Source organism: Tursiops truncatus, chromosome 7, assembly GCF_011762595.2.
Source record: "Tursiops truncatus isolate mTurTru1 chromosome 7, mTurTru1.mat.Y, whole genome shotgun sequence".
Classification (NCBI taxonomy): domain Eukaryota; kingdom Metazoa; phylum Chordata; class Mammalia; order Artiodactyla; family Delphinidae; genus Tursiops; species Tursiops truncatus.
The window spans coordinates 19602878-19624320 of NC_047040.1; the positions used below are offsets into that span (position 1 = coordinate 19602878).

The 21443-nt window shown below is 53.3% G+C and overlaps 1 protein-coding gene and 1 long non-coding RNA gene across 11 annotated transcripts in view; one reads left to right on the plus strand and one right to left on the minus strand.

The window, feature by feature from the left end:
• Positions 1-21443, plus strand: part of TNS1 (tensin 1) — a 205251-nt gene that overhangs the window by 133021 nt on the left and 50787 nt on the right. The window lies entirely within an intron of this gene.
• LOC141279139 (uncharacterized) lies at positions 5504-10608 on the minus strand. The gene is made up of 3 exons (XR_012332978.1): positions 10499-10608; positions 10088-10261; positions 5504-5585 (listed from the first exon to the last, which is right to left on the minus strand). It is a non-coding gene; the product is annotated as an uncharacterized lncRNA (long non-coding RNA).

The window sequence follows — 21443 nt, forward strand, 5'->3', positions numbered from 1 at the left end:
TTTCGTCCTGCAGCACTTCCGTGGATGTTTTGGAGCCCCTCCCCCCTTGAACTCCCCAAGAGTCTCTTCTCACCGTTTCCTTCGTTTCCTTCGGGTGGGTGACTGCAGATCTGTCAGAGGCTCACCCTTTCCTCGGCCGAGCATCCCTCGCTCCCTCCACCTCCTCCTGTGGAGGTGTTTCAGCCCTCCAGGTGGCCCTCTAGGACAGGATGTGAGGCAGCCCCGGGCTGGATCTCTCCCCTTGGCCCGCAGGAGCCCTAAGGCGCCCTTGGGCTCAGCAAAGCTTGGGACTGAGGTGGCCAGCGCAGCTGCTGTCTCTGTTCCCTGGCTGGCCTCTCACCGTGTGGACTTCCAGGCCTGAGCTAGGCCCGTCTCTCACGTTTTCCAGCCCCAGCGGACCCGAGCTGAGCTGAGTAGACTCACCGAGGTGAGGGGAAAGCCCCTCCCTGGCAGGTGGTACTTGCAGCAAAACAACACTCTTCTCTCCAAGATTCCTCTTAGAATCACTCACTTTCTCATCCTTTCACTCCCTTGACATGGATGTGTGTGGGGGGCAGTTTAGAGCCACAGAACAGTTTTCAACCATCACTGTCTTAAAAATTTTTTTTAATAGCTAATATTATATATTCCCAATATAACATAATGAAGTGATATTACATTGATATAATTTAATATCATAACTTCACCTATTTAAAGAGTAGAATTCAGTAGGTTTTCGTATATTTAGGGTGGTACAACCCTCACCATAATCTAATTTTAGAACATTATCACCCCCCTCGAAGAAACTTCATACTCATTAGCAGTCACTCCCCACATCTTTACCCACCCCCAGCCCTAGTCTACTTTCTATCTCTATAGATTTGTCTGTTCTGCATATTTCATGTGAACAGAATTGTGGCCTTTCGTGGCCTTCTTTCACTCATGATGTTTTCAGGGTTCATCCAGTTTGCAGTGTGTATAGTTCATTTTGATTTGCTTTGTAATATTCCACTGTATGGCCATATACCACATCTTGTTTATACACACATCAGTGGATGAATATTTGCACTGTTTCCACTTTTTGGCTATTATGAAGAATGCCGCTATGGGCATTCATGTATAAGTTTTTGCGTGGACTTACGTTTTCATTTCTCTTGGGTAGATACCTAGGAGTGGAATTGCTGGGTCATATAGTAACTCAATATTTAATCATTTGAGGAGCTGTCACACTGTTTTCCAAAGTGACTGCACCATCTTACATTCCTCCCAGCCAGTGTATGGGGATTACAGTATCTCCACATCCTCACCAACACTTGTAGTTTCCTGTCTTTGGGATTCCAGCCATCCTGGTGGGTATAAAGTGGTATTTTATTATGGCTTTGATTTGCATTCCCCTAGTAATTAATGATGTGGAACATCTTTGTTAATTGGCTATCTTCTTTAAAGGAACATCTATTCACAACCTTGCACATACTTAAAGTTAGATTTTTGTCTTTTTGTTATTAAGTTATAAGAGTTTTTTATATATTCTGGAAATATGTCCCTTATTAGATATATGATTTGCAAATATTGTCTCCTATCCAGTGGGTTGACTTTTCACTGTCTTGATGTCAGTCATCCCTTTTTACAAGCCCTGCCTTACTTTTGGAACATGGCATTCATTTTCCTGGGGCCTGTGTCACAACTGAGACCCAAATAGTTCCACATACACCTGGTTGTGAGTGTTCCCATTTTACAGGAGAGAAAACTGCGGCAATCACAGAGGCTTAGGGACCTTGTTCAGATGACACCCTTAGTAAATGGTGAAGGCAGGATTTGGACGGGAATGGGTGGGGCTCTGGAGCCCGTCAGGGATACTGCGTCCTATCGTTCTGTGACCTTGATCTGAAAGATGATACATCTATAGCCTGAAATGCTTTAGGCTGCTTCATCTGATCTCTTTCCAGCCCTGGAACTGGTGCCTCGACTGGTCTGGAACACCTGCCCCATTACACAGAGAGGGAGGCCAGGTTCCAGGTCCCTGGATGTCAGGACAGCACCAAAGCTCACGAGTTCTGCCTCCGGGCTGCCTCAGCCACCTGCGCGGCCCCGTTTCCCTTCATCTCCCAGGGCGAGGCAGGGTGGGGAAGGGTAGCAGAAGGCGGCCCCTTTGGAGGCGGTCACTGGGGACAACAGCCCTGTGCCCACCCTGGAAGAACACCTGAGCACCACGGTGAATGTTTACCCTTGACGTACTTTCACAGAGTGTGACATTGTTGTCTTCTGAACTTTTGGGTAAGATGTGGAGGAACCAGTAAAAAATGGGAGAGCAAGATTGCAGGTGGTCCCAAATTATTCAGGAAAAGCGTCCAAGGATCCCGAGTGATACATCTGCCCCTTGAGCAGAGGGTTTTAGGGGTGATTTTCTAAGCACAGGTGCTAACAGCCTGATTTTTTTTTTTTTTTTTTTGGTCATGCTGCACGGCTTGTGGGATCTCAGTTCCCTGACCAGGGATTGAACCCAGGCCACAGCAGTGAAAGCGCCGAATCCTAACCGCTAGACCACCGGGGAACTCCCCCCGAGAGGCTGATTTTTGTTGGGAAGTCCTACTGGCTGCTGGAGGGGGCGGCCCTTCCGCTCTGGTCAGGGTCGGGGGGGGGCGGTAAGGGCAGGGAGGGAGAAATTCAAAGCTGTTACTGAAAGCTTCAGCTTCTGTCCCTGTTCTATCACATCCTATAGTCCAAAGAGCTGGAGCTTAGACTGCAGCAGGAGGGGTTTGAACCAGCCACCTGGAAAAACTTCCCGACTGTGAAAGGGTAGATCAACTGTGGCAGGGAGGCTGGGCCCTTGTCCTCTTGGCCCGCTTGGGCAGAGATGTCGAGAAATAAGGGAAATGGGTCTCAGTGTGGGGTGGTCTACATAGAGACAGTGGCACAGGCAGGGTTGGGATGACTTCTTGAGGAGGATCTGGGTTTCTACTTTCCCAAGAGGGAGTCCTCTCCTGACCTGCTGGAACAATCAGAGTGCCGAGAATTTAAAGGTAGTGTCGGTCTGACCTTGTGGATAAAGACCACGACTCCACTGACCCAGCATCTGCCGGCCACCTGCTTAGCGCTGTTCCTGGTGGGGTGGGGTGGGGCTTGTGCCGATGCCCTTGGACCCTTAGCTGGCCCTGCTCTGGGAGGCAGCTGGCAGGCTTGAAGAGCAGTGTCTGCCCGTGGAACATTCAGTAAACCAATACCCTCCTGACTGAATGTGCCTTTGGTCCTCCGTAATCTCTGCCATCAGGTGGAGGTTGGAAGGCCGGAGCCACACTCGGAGCAGACGCAGAGCTCTTGGCCAGGGGCCTGAGCGGCACGTCTGCCCTCTTGCTGTGCTCAAATATCAAGCTCCAGGCCGGGGAAGAGGAGAACGTGCAGTCTTTCCCCCTCAACCACCCTCCCTGCTTCCGCTCCTGCCAGACGTGCAGACAAGTGCAAGTTAGCTGGGCTCGGCGAGACCCCAAGATACGGACTCTCACCACGTCCAAGAAAAGAAATACAAGCTTCCATTGATCAAATATTTTTGGGGACCCAACTAAAGCTGCTTTTCACCCATCATTCCCTGGCTCCCTCCCCTCCTTCTTCCTTCCCTCCCTTCCTTTTCTCTCTCCTTTCTTTCCCAAATGCTTATAGATCACCTACTAGATGGTGGGCCCTAGGCTAGCCCTGGTGCTGTAGAAAGTCCTGCAGACAAGGGCAGGGAGGGGGTGCGTCCAGATCAGACAAGTGCACCGTCCACCGCGACCCACAGCCAAATGGAGAAGAATCGTGGCCAAGAGCCAGGCTTCTCAGGAGAGAAGAAGCTTCTGGGATGGTGGTGATCAGAGGTGGATGACTTTGCAGAGGGGCTGCATGTGTCCTGGGCCTGGGAGGGTAGATGGCAGTGAAAACAGAATTGCTTTTCAGATCTAGAAGTGGCATAACAACATTGCTTGAAGTCTAGAAAGTAGAGGGAAAGAAAGCAGTCAAATCACTCTGGCCTCCTTCTCACCACTGCCCCCCGTCCCATGGTGGGCTGGGTAGGATGTCAGTGGAAAGCAGGAGTTGGTGAAGATGGGAATGTTGGAGAAGGTGCAGGGAGGGTGAGGGGAGCCCCAAGGGAACCATATTTACGGGGTCCAGGAGGGGAGGACAAACCAGGAGATTAAGAGGAAAGACAGCACACAAAATCCTGCAGTGGATGGGTCCCTGGAGCCCAGATCTGTTGCCCGGTGGATGTGACTGAGTGATGGGTACTAAGAGAGAATGGAGCTGGTGAGAGTTGTCTTTCTGGATTCTTCTGGATTATTCCTTGTTGGACCTATTCAGGCCCTGGGTGCTCCTCCCTGCCTTTGGAGGCTGTGCCTGACCCTCCTTCTCCTCGTCCAGGCCAGTTGGCCTGGAGCTGGCTCGTAGGTGCTAGCTGAGGCCGCTTTGCTTCTTGGCAAAGTTTAACTCCTTCACTAATGGTGCTGGCCTTCGGGCCCATCTCTCCACCAGCCTTTGAGAGGCAGCGCCCTCCCTGGAGCTTGTCTGTGTCTTGCCCATTCCTTCTGCCTACTAGCTGGTGCGCTTCTCTTCAGGCGACAGAGCCCGTCCCTTTTGGTCCACTCTCCCAGGCCCTGCTTTCTGTCCAATGGGGACCATTTATGGGAAAAGGTTTCAGTGGGTCTGGGATCTGGAGGATGATCCGTCCTCTCTCCTTTCATGGTTCCCCTCCCTCTACTTCCCCAGCTGCTCATGGGTGATTCATCCCCGTACATCTCTTTCTTCTCTATGCTCCTCCCCCTGCCAAGAGACCTTCTGAAATCCTGACAAAGTCGCTGAGCTCACATACCTTCAGTAATAGGCAGCCTCCACTGAGGTTGAGAAGGACAGTATCTTAGAGTGGCCTGAGAAGAGACAAAAGCCACATCCTTGGGAGGCAGTAGAGGCACCATAGTGGTTGAAAGCCTGGGCTCGGGACTCAGGCTGCCTGGGGTCAAGCCCAGCTCTGCCTCCTGCCCGCTGTTGGCCCTGGGCAAATCATTTAGCCTTTCTGAGCCTTAGTGTTCTCCCCAGTAAAATGGGGACAAAGATATACCTCTCCTATAGGCTGAGAATGAAGTGAGATAACGGATGGGTGCCTAGCTCTGTGCCTATTCCATAGTAAGTCATCAGTTGATGTTAGTTGTTACTGATACCACCACCTGACCTTGGGTGGTACTTTATGCAGTGCTTCCCTGAGTGCCAGTTTCGACCATCCCCGTTGTTGCACTGGACTTTGAACCCTGGCCTCTGGCTGCAGGTCTGTATTCTTCCTACTGAACCTTTCCCCTGGCATCACGCAAATGCCAGGCTCCATTCCTGTGTGAGCCGCTCCCTCTGCTCAGGGGTTGGGCCGTTTGCAGAGGTCCCTCAGACAGTTGGGGGCAGAGCAGGCCTAGCTCCCAGGGTCTTTCCAGGGTCCTAATCTCCACGGCACTGTTCATCAGTGATGGCCAGGCTGTGGGCCATGGTGATTGCTGGAGCGGCCATAAAGCTGCTTCTTTCTCCTCCATTTGAGAAAACATATCAGGATGCAAGAGAGTGAAAATGATGTGATTATAGGTGTAACCTTGAATCCACTGTATTGAAGAAGAAGAAAAAAAGAAAAAGCCAAATCATTTGTGTTCTTTGGTATGTGGACTGTCTGCATTAACATTCATTTATTCAGTCAACAAATATTTATTGAGTATCTACTGTGTGTCACTATTTAGTTGCTGAGGATACAGTAGTGAACAAAACAAAGATCCTTGCCCTTGTCATGATTGTATTCTAGTGGGAGAAGACAGACAATAAAACGTTTTTTAAAAAGACATTATGAGTACATCTGACCCGCGAATAACACAGATCTGAACTGTGTAGGCCCACTTATACACAGTTTTTTTTCAATAAATACCTGTATTTTTATTTATGGATCTTTGTGGGGGAAAGTTTGTGTTCAGTTAGAGATCACAATATGTGGAATCAAAAGAACTAGGGTTTGAGTCCTGATTCTATCCAAACTATTTCAGCTTCCTGCCCTTGGGTGAGTCATTTCTCAACTCTTTTGTTTTGGGGGCAGAGAAAGCAGTATGTGGATTTTTCAGTGTGAGGATGTGGGTGGTGAGTGGGTAGGGGCGGGTGGGTCAGTGCCCCTAACCCTGGCATTGTTCAAGGGTCAGCTGTAAGTGAGAGAGCATCTTAGAAGGTGATAAATACTCTGGGAAAAAAATATTACAGAGTAAGGGTGATTGGGAGTTGTTGGTGATGGGCGTCGAGCAGTGAGTTGAAATTTTTTAAAAAGCTGGTCAGGACTTCCCTGGTGGCGCAGTGGTTAAGAATCCACCTGCCAATGCAGAGGACATGGGTTCAAGTCCTGGTCCGGGAAGATCCCACATGCCGTGGAGCAACTAAGCCTGTGTGCCACAACTACTGAGCCTGCGCTCTAGAGCCCATGTGCCACAACTGCTGAAGCCCGTGTGCCACAACTACTGAAGCCCATGTGCCTAGAGCCCATACTCTGCAACAAGAGAAGCCACCGCAGTGAGAAGGCTGTGCACCACAATGAAGAGTAGCCCCCGCTTGCTGCAACTAGAGAAAGCCTGTGAGCAGCAATGAAGACCCAACAGCCGAAAAAAAAAAAAAAATGCTGGTCAGCCTAAGCTTCACTGAGGCGGGGGCATATGAACAAAGAATTGAAGGAAGTGAGGGAGTCAGCCAAGCAAATCGCTGAGGAAGAGCATTCCAGGCAGGGGGAATAGCAAGTGCAAAGGTCCTGAGGCAGGAGCCCACCTAAGATGTTTGAGAAGCAGCAAAGGGGCCAATGTGACTGCAGTGAAGGTTGTAATAGGAGATGAGGTTAGAGGTAATGGGGACCAGATCATTTAGGGTCCGGTAACCACCGTAAGGATCTGGCTTGTACCTGAGCAGTTTCATCTAATGACAAAGCATGGAGATCTTTTCATAATAACAAATAATAACAAAGAGCCTTCTCACTTTTTTCAAATAATTTTCAAATAATTTTTTCAAATAATAATTTTCAAACAAATAATAACAGAGCCTTCTCATTTTTTTCACCTGCATGACATTCCACTGTACAAAGGTTCTGTGTTTTATTTAACTAGCATTTTATTTAACTGTATTTAAGTAACATGGACATTTAGGTTGTTTCTAATCTTTTGCTGTTTTCAAAAATTCTGCAATGAGTAACGTTTTTATTTGTGCGTAACACCATTTCATTTGTGCAAGTCTGTCTGTAGGACAAATTTCTAGAAGTGGAATTGCTGGATGGAAGAAATATGCATATATAATATTTTTTTTTTTTTTGCGGTACGCGGGCCTCTCGCTGTTGTAGCCTCTCCCGTTGCGGAGCACAGGCTCCAGACTCACAGGCCCAGCAGCCATGGCTCACGGGCCCAGCCGCTCCACGGCATGTGGGATCTTCCCGGACCGGGGCACGAACCCGCGTCCCCTGCATCGGCAGGCGGACTCTCAACCACTGCGCCACCAGGGAAGCCCATATAATTTTGATAGCATCATACTGGCCTCCATAAGCGTTGTATTAATTGGCACTCCCAATCAGCAATTTGATTAGGCACTAGGAGGAAAATCTATATCTCCCTTCTCTATACACCCTCCACGTGTGAGGTTCTGTTAGGTGCCCATTATTTCCTTTCCTCCTCATGACCCTCCTGTGAGCTGAGTACTCTTGTTCCTATTTCACAGATGAGGAAACAGGCACAGAGAGGTTAAGTAACCTCCCGGTGTTTACACAGCCAGGAAGACATAGAGCTGGGATTCTGATGCCCACCATTCCTCACCATGGCTTCACGAGGGCAGGAGTTTGAGGCACCCTGCCTCCTGTCCCTCTGCTCCCTCTGCCCCACGCAAGTGGGCATGTGGACCTAACACTGCTGTGCCTGCATTTCGGAGACCCTTGCAGGCCAGTGGAAGGGTGGGAAGAGGCCAACCCGAGGGACCTGGAATCACACTGGGTGAGCTGGCCAACCCTGGCCTCCCCTTCTGTCCCTCCCATTGTCAGCCCCGGGGTGAGACCTGGGAGGCTGCGATCTAGCTAATTCTGCTCCAGGTGGGGAGCTCCCCACCGCGCCTGCTGGGTCAGCTTGCTCCAGGGATTGGGTTTCAGCATTTCACTGATGAAAATAAATCAGCCTCTTTATTGCCCTGCATGGCCCTCGGAACCTCTGCAGCCTGGCGTGTATTTCCCGACTTTCTGTAAGTCACTGTTTCTGTTCTAGCCCCCAGGGGCTCTCTGTCTGCTGCAGAAATAGCCTTGGACGAGTTTGGAGCCTGGAGCCACCCAGGCAAGACCAAGCAGAAGAGGAGCATCAGGTCCACAGAGAAAATGCCAGGTTGAGCATCTTCTCTGTGTTAGATCCTTGAGCATCTAGAGTTGGCCAGGTGTTCAGAGACCATCTATCTGGTTGTACTCTCCCATTGCACAGAGGAGTAAACTGAGGCCTGTCCACAGTCACTCCTTAGTACTCTGGCCCTTTGACCGCCCCCCACCCCCAGTCTACTGCTGTTGCTGCCAGACAACACTTTCTCTAGGTCTGTGTACTGTGCGGTGGCCAGTTAGGGATTGGAGAGCGGAGTTGGAGAGAGTAAGTTTTAGCTGCAGCAGGCGGGGTGGGGGTCTGACTTCCAGGAAAGCTGTCTTGCTTTTGAGGCACATGAGATAGGGGAGCTGGTGGCAGGACTGGATTTTCTTGAGGTTGAGGAGAATCCTCCACCCCACACACCTGTCCAGATAGGGTGAGGGACCATGGTGCATGAACATGAAAGAACAGGCAGTGTCTAGAGGGTTCTGACAAAGCCCCAGCAGGTTCTGCATGCAAAGGGGCCTTGGGAGCCTTGCCAAACTCCCCCTTCTCCTGCCCTTCTTTTTTTTCTGCTCAAGCATTATTTGCACCTGCGAGACTCTCCTGCAGGGACATGGGGCATCCTGCCTCAGATGGCAGGCCAGCTGGACTGCCCTCCCACCCTCCAGGGCCAGGGCCTGGTCCAGCCCCAGCCGGCTTATCCAGGCTGCCGGTGGGGCCCCCTGGTTCTGGAAAGCAGTGCAGAGCTGTCAGTGGTTGGGAGCCAGGAGCTGCTGGCGGCCTTTCTCATCCTTTCTCATCGCGGACCATGTCTTTACATCCTTGCAGCTAGTCAATGCCCCGGTGCTCATTGGAGACTTTCGCCTGGTGGTGCTTCGATTGCTTAAAAAACTGTTAGCAGCAAAGTGTTCTTCAGTGTTTGTTCTCCTTCTCCAGGGGCAGGGAGATCAGATTTTGATATGAAAGCTCAAAGCTTCTCAGATCTTTCCTGCTTCCTTTCTGCCTCTCCGTCCCGCTTTTTCTGCACACTGCTTAACAGCCTTCAAGGGCCAGGCAGGCACTCTTCACAAGGCTAGAAAGAGGCCTGGGCTGGTTCCCTGTCTCCTGTCTCCTGTCCAGGCCTGTGCCCCATGGTGCTGTAGCCCCTGCGGATCAAGAGGGTCACTCCCAGCTTGTCCCCCTGCAGCAGCGCCTTCCGGCTTCTTGCCCGCACCTGCTTGTGTGTGAGCTTTGCACACGAGTGCCGGGAGACCCCCACGGGGATGCCTACCCGAGCCTCGTTATACTCATGCACACGAGGGACCCGTCTGGGAAAGGAAGCAGAGACCACCCAGATCCCACACCCACCCCCATCCCCACACCCACTCAAAACAGAACCACAGAGAGCCCTCTGCAAACACCCAGCACTCGTGCACAGAACCCCGCAGACCCCTCGCCCCCCGCATACCCCACAGAGTGAAGGGAGCTGTCGTTATGAAGCACGGCCAGCCTGGTAACCAGTACTTAGGTGAGGTACTTCGTGGGCCTGTTAAGCACCACTGACATGGGATCGACCTTAAGTGCAAAGACGGGTTCATTGTGTGAGTGGTGAACCAGCTCTGAGGCAGTTCCCTACAAGTTTCCAGAAATGCTCTGAACCCTGGCAGCAACATTAGGATACAGGCATACAAATTCCCAGGGACCACTTTGATGGGGGCAGCACTCATTTGGATGGTGGGGTTTGGGCGGGTTGTTCTAAACCAACATTGTGATTTGATTGTTACCCTCCACTCCCTTCGTCCCACGGGGTCCTCCAAGCTCTCATCCTTTGCCCGTCCCTCTCCTTCTTCCTTCCTCCTTCCTCTCTGGGAAGTAGAAAGAACTTGAGCATCGGTGAGCCTGGCAGTGTGATCTTGATCAAGCCCCCGCCGCTAAGCCTCGGTCTCTTTTTCAGGGATCTACCTTGAAGGGCAGTTGTGGAAGCAAAGGAGAGAACATCCATTAACGTGCAAGCACGTAGTTCAAATGCACCCTCCCCGTTCCGTGGTGCTGTCTCATTCTTCCTGGCTCCCCAAGCCCACGGCCCCTCTCCCCACTCTCCCTCCGTCCTTCCCAAGTGAGGACTGCTACTGAAGTGGTGTCCAGGCCCCGGGGGGCAATCCGAGTGGGGAGAGGCAGGAGGGAGGTGAGTGGACCTACCCTGACCCTTGCCCAGCTCAGCCATCTGCCTGGGAGTTGGCAATTCCCTTCCTGGGTGATCCTCTGGTGCGGAGGCTCCTGCCCAGCTCTCAGGGAACAGGCTCCTGAGCCTGGCCCTGTCCACTGCCTTCCTGAGGTACCATGTGGAGACCCTGGAAGGCTGGGGCCATGCGAGGGGGGCCTGAGTTCTGGGTCAGCCTGCCTTCCCTCTGTGCTGGGCGGTCCTGCGGGGGTCTGTGACTTGTTTCTATGTCACATCCTGCGCCACACCCAGCCCAGGCAGTGGCCTTTCCCCAGGGTCCTCCCTCGCCCCCCCAGACCTTTCACACCTTGAGCCTTGGGACGCCAGGCCTTTCTCCTCCTCCCTGTGTTCTGCTTAGAACCAGAAGTTTGAGAGTGCAAAGCTCATCTTGCTCTTTTCTCTCATTTTACCACTTTGGAAACTGAGGCCCAGGAAATGACTTGGCCAAGGTCACAAGGTGAGTTAGTGGCCCAGCTGGGACTGGGACCCAGGACTCCTGAGTCAGTCCCGAGCTCTGTCTCTCACACCCCAGACTCCTTCTGCCCTCAGTTTGTCTCGGGGTGTCTTGACTGTGGTACCATTGACATTGGACATGGGACTGTCCTGTGTGTTAGAGGATGTTCAGAAGCATCTCTACCCACTGGATGCCAATAGCATTTCTTCTAGATGTGACAACCCCAGATATTTCCAGCCATTGCCTCATGTTCCCTGGAGAGTACATCGCCTCGGGGGAGGACCACCGGTCTAGTTGTCGCCTCAGTCTCTTGTCTCTGGGACCTCACCTCTCACCCTCGTAGGGTGTGAGGTAGCCCTTCAGTGAAGACACTCTGTTCCACTTCCTGCTTCTGTTCTCGGACTGGGTTTCTTAGAAACCAAAACACTCAGTCATTTTGTTCCTTACGAGAGAGAGCAAAAAACCAGGTCTGGAAAGATGCCACCCCTCCCTCCTCTTGGTCCTTGGTGTTGAAGCTATCTCTGAGGGGGGAGGGGGGTGACATTTTCAGGCATACTGTTGGCGGTAACTGATGCCGGGACAGACCCAGTGTTTGTTGATTGAACAACATCCCATCCTCAGAGTCTGGGATGTGAGACTCTTCTCTTTGCTGGACACTCGATGCCATGATATTTGAGCAGAGAAAGGACAGGCCAAATGATATGTCCTGAAGCTTAAGCACTGGGTGTGTTTCATCTGGGCCCAGTGAGCTAGGGTCACCGAGGTGCTGTTCGGGGTGGGCCGGGTAGGGAAGGAAGATTGGGAAGCAGATGTCGAGGTGATGGTGGTTGTATATACGTGGCTGCCTCATTTAGAGCACCTCTGTGTGCTTTTTACTGTGCTGAGTGCTTTACACGCATTGTATCAGTCTTTGCAGTACTCTCTGAGATACCCATTTTATAGATAAAGAAACTGAAACTCAGAAAAATTAAGTAATTGGCCCAGGGTTGCACGAAGCTAGTAAGTAGTAGTGTCTGCATTTAAACCAGTGTCGGCTTGACCCCTAAGCCCGTGTTCTTAGCCACTGTGTTCCTGGCAGATGCTGAAGTGAAACGAGTCAGAAGGGCTGGGTATAAATTTAGGTTGCATTATTAAAGGCATGGTTTCCAGAAACTGGAAGGTGATAGGCCTGTGGTGCTCCTCGTAGGTCAGAGGGCCCACACGGGTCGTCCCTTGCTTCAGTGATAAGAACCACTGGTAACAAGTGCTCAGGTGGTGAGGAGAAGCAAAGAGAGGTACGGTGGGCTCGGGGGCTTTGCGGGTGGGAGTGGGGGAGGTTTGTTTGTCAAAGGAGACGCTCCGGAGGACTTGCACATCCCATTCGGTGTCCGAAGCTCTCATGTGGTTGAGATTTGGCTTGTCTGAGCCGCCCAATCAGGCACCACAAGGTTAGTGGAAAAGTCAGGGAGCTAAAATCTATCTGTTAGAGCCATGTAATGATGAAACGGGCTTCTGGAGTAAGGTCCCTATAATTGAAAACAGTGAAGTACAGCTAGGACCATTTTTTGCCAAACTTGGCTGCCTAGGATTCTCCACTGGAGAGTGTTCTACAATTCAGATTCCCAGGTCCCACCCCTGGCAATTCGGCCTCTGGAGGTCTGGGGTGGGGCCAGGGGGTCAGGGTTTTGATAAAACTCCCCAGAGCCTTCTGGTGCAGCCGGTCCCTGGATGGTAGCAGAGAACCATGGGATCGGGTTGCTACTTACAGAGACTGTTGTATGGTGGTGTTTCCAAAGTCTGGTACATTGGCCAGACTGGTAGTTATATATGAAATGATTTTAAGTCTATTTATTTTAAAGCATATTAGAAGAGGAAGTGTGTAGCTTTCACACCAAATCTGTGATATCGTGGATATTGATGCTTTGAACTACTTGGAAGTTAAATTTATTTTAAAAATTTTACAAAATCCTATCAAAATAATACTATGGATGGGATTCAGATGTGCAGATAAACATGAAGGTCGTATGCAAATAAAGTCTAGGTTAACACTGTTGTAAGGGTAGGGACTATTGGGCGGACTGGTTGACCATACCCTTTCAAGAGCCTGGGGTTTGTCAGTTAGTCCCAGAAGGCTCTATGGAGGTAAGAAGATAATTACGGTAGTTTGTCCAAACTGTGGCCTTACAACAGTCCTGCGCCGGGTAAACTGGAAGTCCTTCTGCCCCCAGTTTGGAGCCTGAGGCATGCAACCCCTCTTCTCCCTTCCCCATTCTTGATGGTTTCTGGGAAGTCTTTGACGCTGGGCTGGGGTGTTCGCCATCTCATCAGTGAAAATGCCGTTAAGATAAGGCAAGGGCCAGAATACAGAGAACCATTTTTGTTCTTATTTTTCTTCTTTACTCTCAGAAAGAAGCAACTAGTGATGCTGGCAATGGGGAGGGGGCTAGGGATGAGGTGTCTGCTCCGAAGAGGGAGAAGTAGGTGGCCTGCACCCGACATGCCTCTCCCTCCCGGGCCTGTGGTGCCCGACCTGTCTGTGAAAGGTCTGGGCGTCAGCGTGGGGTGGCTGCAGAAGCACTTTGGGGTGGCAAACTAACTGGGGCTCGGTCAAGGAGACACCGGGCTCGAAGCCACTGCTGGCCTGGCTTCAAATCCTAGGCCATCTCCTACTGCCTGTGGGAGTTGGGTTGGGCACTCAATTGAAACGCAAATAAGAGATGGAATTTGGTGTCCTGCTGTCAGTTAGGGACTACTGGTACTTTTCAGGGCACACCAGGCTGATGGTGGGGTCATTTGGGCAGCTCGTGTGGCTTCTAGCTGAGGGGGCTCTTTTGGATCTAGCTGCTTAGATGTGAGGGTAGACATCACCTACACTCCAAAAAGTTATCCTCTCAGCCATTCGTGATTGTCATGGGTGGGAACAAACGGAATACCAGTAGCCAGTGACCTGGAGGCATCTCAGGTGGCCCGGCAGGTCAGTGTCCTGAGCCAGACACACACTCGCCTTCCCAAAGTCAGGCCTCAAGAACGGTCAAGGTTCCTGGGTCAGAATCCAGAGCTTTCCACTGCATATCTCACTTTGGGGCTCCCATCCCTCCCAGCATCCTGCGTGTGTGATACCCCAGGGTCATCTCTGGGAGATATAGGAGCTTGTGGGGGTTTTCCTCCTTTTATAAGCCAAGGAAGTGTCCTGGCTCCTAGACACTGCCCTGCGGCGGGTGTGTGCTGGGTGGCGAGGAGGGAGAGAGAGAGGAAAAAAAAGATTTCCACCTTATTGTTCAGCAGCTGGAAAATTGTTGTCATCTGTTCTGCCTTTCATTTGCTGAGAATGGGGAAAAAATGTGGAAAAATTTGGGGAAATAAATCTCAATACCCTCATAGGAGCTCTCACCCTTCCCTCTCCCTCTCCCTCACGTCCCAGCCGCTTTTCTCCCACTTCTTCTCTGGGTCCTGGAGCCACAGTGGGTTTGGGACTGGGGCCGGGCCGGGACAGTTCTGAGGCTGTGCTGGGCTGTGCTGGGCCTGGACGGGGCTGGGGCCATCGCTGGACTAGGATGGAGCTGGGGCCGGAGATGGGCTGGCCTGGCCACTTCTCACTCCATGTGGAGGGCTTGGGAAGCCACTGTGATGTCATTCAAGAGCTGCATAGCTACGGGATGATAAGTGAAGCCCTGGGGACCCAGCTGGCTGAAATTACAGACAGAGTTTTATCCCACTGGCTTCCTACAAGCCAGAGTGAGGCAGAGCAAGCCGAGCTGAGAGGGGGAGAGAGAGAGAGAGGGAGAGAGGGAGAGAGAGAGAGAGAGAGAGAGAGAGAGAGAGAGAGTGCGAGCGCGAGCTCCAGCGTGCGCGTGAGCGAGAGGCAGAGGGAGGGAGTGGTGTGTGTGTGTGTGTGTGTGTGTGTGTGTGTGCGCTCCAGAGCCACGGGCAGGGCAGGCAGGCGGCACTGGCTCCTCCCACCTCTGACAGTCCGAGGGAGCCCAAGTAGGACACAGACAGCGCTGGGAGCTGCAGCCATGGACGGATTATTTGAAACTTGAGGCACAAGGAGCAGAGATCAGTTCAGCGCGCTTCTTTTCCTTCCCCTCGCTCCCTCTCTGTCCAGAGGGTAAGTGTCTGCCGGGCGGCTGTTTCTCCGGTGTGTGTCCTCGTGTGGCTCTCCGCGGGATCCGGGGAGAGGGTGGAGGGTGGCTTCTGGGCCTGGGGGCTGGGGGCTGCCGTGGACCTGGACCGGGTAAGGGCGTGGGGCTGCGTGGGGCTGTGGCCTCTGGCGTTGCCTTTGGAGGCAGATGGGGCCGACCTGGCCACCTCCTTCCTGGACTCGCTGCCCTGGAATGTGTAAGAGCCGCCGCCTCAGGTCTGAGGGGTTGCTGCGTCGGAGGGGGGCAGTGGATCTGAGCGGCCTCACCCTTTGGGGTAGTGGTTCATGGCGGGAGCGAATGGGATGGGCAGAGGGCATGTGGCAGAGGCATGGACTCGCCCCTGAAACATTCCTGTTTATTCAGGACAGCACCCGCACCCCCAGTTCTGTGGTCTGAACTTTGTGGCACCCTCGGGGCTGACCATTCCCCCACTGGCCTCCTGTGGGCTCCCATTCATGGCTTTCTCCCAACTTTGGCAGGGCTCTTGGCGGCTCGACTGTGCCCCTGGCCAGGAATCTCTGAGTGTCCAGGCGGGTGCCCTGGCCTGGCAAAGAAGGACGGCGGTTGTTGTGGGCTCAGGAGCTATTTTTACCATCCGGAGTGTGCCTGTGATATCTGCTGCCCGGATAGGCCGAGGGAGGGGCCTGGGAGTGCCAGGCTCTGGTTATAGTGCCCGGCGTGGGAGCTGAAGTCCAGGCTGGAGTCAGGAGGCTGGTCTGCAAGTTCACGTTCACCCCACTGGCGTGGGCTGGCCCGTGACCGGGCCGGTCACTCACCCTCCAGGCCCTGGTCCCTTGGGTCTGAAAGAAAGGTCACCGTGAGGTTTTCTGTGCCTACTCCCCTCTCTCTGGAGGAATGCAAGTAAGATGGTATCTGTGTAAAGTGTGTGGGTCCTTCCTGAGGAGGCCCTGGGGACACATCTCTCATCATCACTTGACCCAGCTCCGTATCTTATATCGTGAGGTTCTTGGTCTGCAGCCGCAGCTGGAGAGTGCCCCCGCCCCCCAGGCTCCTCCAGCGTCTTCACCTTGAAGCACCGTTAGGGGGAAGAGCGCTGTACTTTGAAGCAGGGAGGCGAGTCTGTAGCCCTCGAGCTGGGTGACCTCGGGGGGAGGTTCCCGGAGCCTACGGAACCTCATTGTCCTGTAAGATGAGGGGTGGGCAGTGGATTAACTGAGTCCTCAAGGCACGTCAGCTCCCCAAACCCCATGGCTTTTAAAAAGCTCTCACGGCTCAGCTGGTCCCGGGAGCCACGGGCAGGAGCCGCTGGTGGGAGGCGGCTCTGGTTTCCATTTCTGTTTGGATGGTGACTTTCTCCATCTTCTGAAATTCAGACGGGGGCTCTGTCTGGGCCCTGGGCTTAGTGCCTCCCTCCTTCTTTCTTGCCTCGTCAGATTGGTGGAGGCGGCCAGGTGTGGACCCTCCCTGGGTCCACAGAGGCAGATTTTGGGGTGACCCTGGTGAGGTCCCTTGTACAGGGGACAGAGCCACCTGTGTAAAGATTGACAGCAGCCCTGGGAAGAATCTTGTTCTCTTCTCTCCAGTATCTGAAAATGCAGTGGCTTCCCTCTGAGTGCTGCTAAACAGGAAGAAAGACAGGTGCCTGCCACACCCGGACTCATCCGTCCCTGCCCACAGGGCCCCGTGCTTGTCAGTGTGGCACCAGTGGACACTTCCCACTGTGAACCTGAGTCCCTGAGGTTGCACCTGTCACCTGCCCGCTTTGCCTCTCAGAGGCTGTGTCTCCTCTCTGTGGTTCCCCTGCAGAGACTCGGTCTTCAACCCCTAATTCTGAAGCTCTTCAGAGCCCCCGAGGAAGCCCTTTCCTATTTAGAGAAGTTCTAGAACTCTCTGTGAGCTGTGTTTCGAACAAAGGGCTGCCTCAGGCCCTGGCTGGCTGCGAGGGTTGCGCAGGGAGGTCAGCATGTGTGGAGTCCGGGTCTGTCACAGATGGGCCACAGGAGGTCCCTGCTGCCGTTGCCTGGGCGTCTCAGGAGGACCCCCAGGCCATGCTCGAGCCATGGGGCTGAGGTTCCCCACAGCTCTCTCCATCCTCCACCCCTCCTCACACACCTCCCCTGGGTGTCCATCACCTCTCTGAAATTATGTACAAAATTTGTATTTGGGCATTCTGGGGGGAATTCTTCAGATACCGCGGGGGGTCCTCGGCTAGGAAAGCGAATGTCCACTGGACTGGGCTAGCGCGTGGCTGAGGCGTCCTGTGGGGGATGCCATAGGGTGGGCTCTGGCTCGGCCAATCTACAAGGACTTGCACGGGGCCCAGCCTGTGCTACCAACACCCGTCTTTCATGATATTCTGGCTGCGGTGTGTCTCTTCCCTTTGGGAGAAGCTCGAGGTCCACCTGGAGTCCCTGATTTTCCACTTCTCTGGGTGGCAGTGGGAGAACAGTATCTCAGTGGCTGACAGGACTGTATAAAGCTTTAGTTAATGTTCTGCAAGAAGCCTGATGGAACACCTCACGCGTTCCAGGCCCTGCGCTCCGTAGGGCCATCCTGTATAGCTGTGTGACCTGTGCATTGAACCCAAGAGGCACTGTTGACGTAGACCGCATTGTGAATGGTGCTCTCTGCGAACCAGGGACTGGAGGAGACAGAGAAAGAGGTCAAGGCCTTCCTCAAGGAACTTAGTGGGGACGACAAACGTGGTCGACAGTAGTGTCTGTCCAGTGGGTGACCAGTGTTACAGTCATGGGAACAGTGCAGTGGGAACAGGAAAAAGGTTTATCTGAGTCTGGTGGACTGTAGGAAAGGGGTAAGGCCAGGGGAGGCTTCCCAGAGAGGTTCACAGTGAGCCTGAAGGAGGAGGAAGAGGTTTGCCAGGGAGGTTGGGAGTTGCGGGAGCAGGATGGGGAAGGGCCTTTCAGGAGCGGGAACAGCGTGTGCGAGGCACAGGGTGCGAAAGAGCATGTGAATAGTGTGAGTAGCGTGGGGCGTGTTTGGAGTGTTGAGGACAGTGAAGGGGAGGCTTCAAAAGGCAGGTGGGGGCCAGATGATAAAAGGTCTGCATGGCCGGCAAGGGGAGAGGTTAGCGTGCCTGTGGATGTGCCAGGCCTACCTCAAGGTGCTCAGCGCCTGAATCCTGTCACTCAGCAAACCTGCAAGTAAGCATCTGAATCTTTACCTGATGGGCTCGGAGGCCGGGCTCCGCGTGGTGAAGGAGGTTTAGTGGTTAACACAAGCTGAATTAGCCGTTAAGATGGGGGCCATCCTTCTGAGTGAGCTGGTGAGGGGGTGGGGCGGGAGGGGCCCTTCCGCTCTGCTTCCTCTCCAGAACTGCATCCCTCTGGCCTCCCTGGTACCCTTCCTCTGGCTTTCACACGTTGCTTCTCAGTAGCCGCCCCGCCCCCCCCCCCCCCAGCCTCAGCCCACCTCCCCACCCCGGGGCTGGGGAAGAGGTCGTGGCTAAAGGGATAACACACCCAGAACTTGCTCTCCTGGCTGCGTCCTGGCCAAGCTTCACTGTTTGTCAAAGCTCACCTACCTGCCCGACACACGTGGTTTTTGATGCCTCATTCCCACCTTTAAGGAGCCGAGAGTCCCTCCTGGCTTGCTGGGGCCCCCGTCTGCCTCTAAACCGCCTGTGTCCAGGGTGGGCACCGTGCCTCTTCCTATTGGCACGGCACTGATTTTCCTCCACGTTGGTTGGTCATCACTGCTCCGGGTAATGTATTGTAATGAGCTGTTACTCTGCTGGACGTGGACCCAAAGGACTTTTTATCATGAAGGGCCCCATCTTGAAGACCTTAATAAATCATTCACTGTGCACAACGGGTCTGCTCTTGGACAGGGAGGGGTCTCTCGTCACTGAGTCACTTTCTTGCAGTCCACCAGGCTGGCACCCTTGACTTTTCCCGGTTGGCCTGTCTGTTCTGACACCTAAATAAGTGACATCTCCCCACTTGACATTAGTGAGAGAAGCGGAGGTCCTTAACCTCAGGGCTCAAAACACTGACCACCTGGGTCAAGGTTTCCCAAGATGTTACCCAGAAGCCCCTGAGAGCTAGTTAAAATGCTGATTCTTGGCCCTACCCTAGATCTATGCGTGAAAATCTTTGGAGATGGGATCCTGGAATCTACATTTTTTTAACAATCCCCGGAGGAGATTCTTATGAACATCAAAATTAGACAGCAACTGCCCAGACCCTTTATCACTTTAGCATCCCATGTTTATTTCTTGTGTTCCTTTTGAAGTGTGTGGGATGGACACATCTTTCCTTTCCTGCGTACTGGCCTGTGCTGTGCTTCCAGCTACACCCGAACTTCCGCAGTTCAGTGGAGGGAGCCTAGGGGGTAGGGAGTAGAGAGTAGGTCCACGTCCAAGTCAGCTGGGGATTTTCCTCAGAGCTTTCCAGAAGCATGACACGCACATCTGGATTACGGCCGCCGTGGAATAAGGGCCCCTTGCTGCAATCCAGCTCAGCGTTGAGGGTGGAGTCCAGGGCTTGGAGCAGCTGCTGGGAAGAGCCAGGCGTAATCAGACATAGCAAGCAGGGCCTTGAAGAGACTTCTCCACTTCCCTAGAGAAATGGGCAGGATGTCCAGGCTGGCCCGGGCTGGGGGCCTGGGAGCTCAGCCCCCTGGGCTGCCTATACCTTGTGTTTCCCCTTCTCAGCACCCGCAGCTCCACCCAGGCAGGTCCCTCCCTCTATCCCCTGCTCCCTCCCACTGGGTGTCCAACTCCCTCTCATCTGAGATGTTTTTACCTGAACTGGCTGGGCCCATAGAGGCTGCTGGGACTTCAAGATGGATCTGGTGGCCCCTTAAGAGCCTTGAAGCCATCTCCCCTCACCTCTCGAAGTCCCCTCTCCTCCTCCCCCACTCTGTTTCACTCCTCTTTGCTCTGCCCGCCTCTCTCTTTTGCCCTTCCTGCCTTAATAGATTGAAACCGACATGGTGTTCCGGCTTCTTGCGGTCCTGGTAAATAGCTCTTAATGTGGACGTGGTTGATGGGGAGAAGGGGATGACAAGCGTGTTGTATGGCGTGAGGGATGTGGGCTCTTTCCTTCACTCCTGATGGGAGCAGCAGGTGTTCGTGCCCCTCAGGTGCACTGGGATTTCAGCAGAGCCCTCACGGGGGCTGACAGACCTAGGAGGGGCCTGGGTGTCCTCAGTTTCTCCTCTTGATTTGAAAAGGAAGATGACCCAGTGCAGGTGTAGCACAGCCTGGAGCGTGCTGCCAGCACTGGGCATCAGGAGCAGCCGGCCCCTTCTCTGAGATCAGGAACAGGCATTTCCACTTGTACTTGGCAAATGGGATTCAATTAAACAGTCTACACTTCTTCGATTTTCTTACTAAGCCTTAGTTGCCTGGCAGTTATCATCCTGATGTTGTTCCTGTGAACAGTAGCCCATGTCGGGGTAAATGACGTCGTGGCAGAATAAATTTGATATTGGCATTTTCAAAGTCAGCGAAGAGTAAGGCGTGGCCCAGAGGGCCAAGATATCAGGTAGTGGTAATCAGTGTGAATTCTCCCTCCCTGTCTTGGAAGATGTTTTTTTTGGTTTTTTTTTTGCGGTACGCGGGCCTCTCACTGTTGTGGCGTCTCCCGTTGCGGAGCACAGGCTCCGGACGCGCAGGCTCAGCGGCCATGGCCCACGGGCCCAGCCGCTCCGCAGCATGTGGGATCTTCCCGGACCAGGGCACGAACCCGCGTCCCCTGCATCGGCAGGCGGACTCTCAACCACTGCGCCACCAGGCAAGCCCGGAAGATGCTTTCTTGTCTCTCTTGCCAACAGCTTTTCTTTTGTGAACCCTAGTGAGAGGCTGGGGTGGGTTTGCTTTCTCCTAGGAAGGAATGCTCTCAGATCTGCTCTGGCTTGCACCCAGTGGTTCTCATTGCCTTCTGAGTATAAATGGGAGGGCGTTGGACACTCCACCCTTTGCTTTGCTCCTCCCCGCTGCTTCCCGGCCTATGTGCGCATGGACCTGGGAGATGAGGGGCTTCAGGGGATGGAGGAGATCCCAGGCCCAGGAGAAATACTCTGTCATCTCACTGTGTGGGCTGGAGAGTAGGGCCAGGGCCTAGGAATGGGCCAGCAGCTTTCTGGGTACAGTGAGAAGGAAAGACAGCTCTTCGGACTGCCACTAAATGGTGTGAGGGGCCCATCCTCACGGGAACCACCCTCCAAAATCTGAGTGGATGAGAGCCTTCTGTCTGCAATACTTTTCTCCTCTGGAAACAGCCAGCCAGAGTCTCTTTTTTGTGTGTAGAACATGGAGCCCGGTTCTTTGGAAGGCCACAGCATGAGGGGCAGCTTCTCATCTGCATTTCGGCCCCTTTAGGGATGATGCCATGTGAGTTGGGAGAGGCAGCATGTGTATA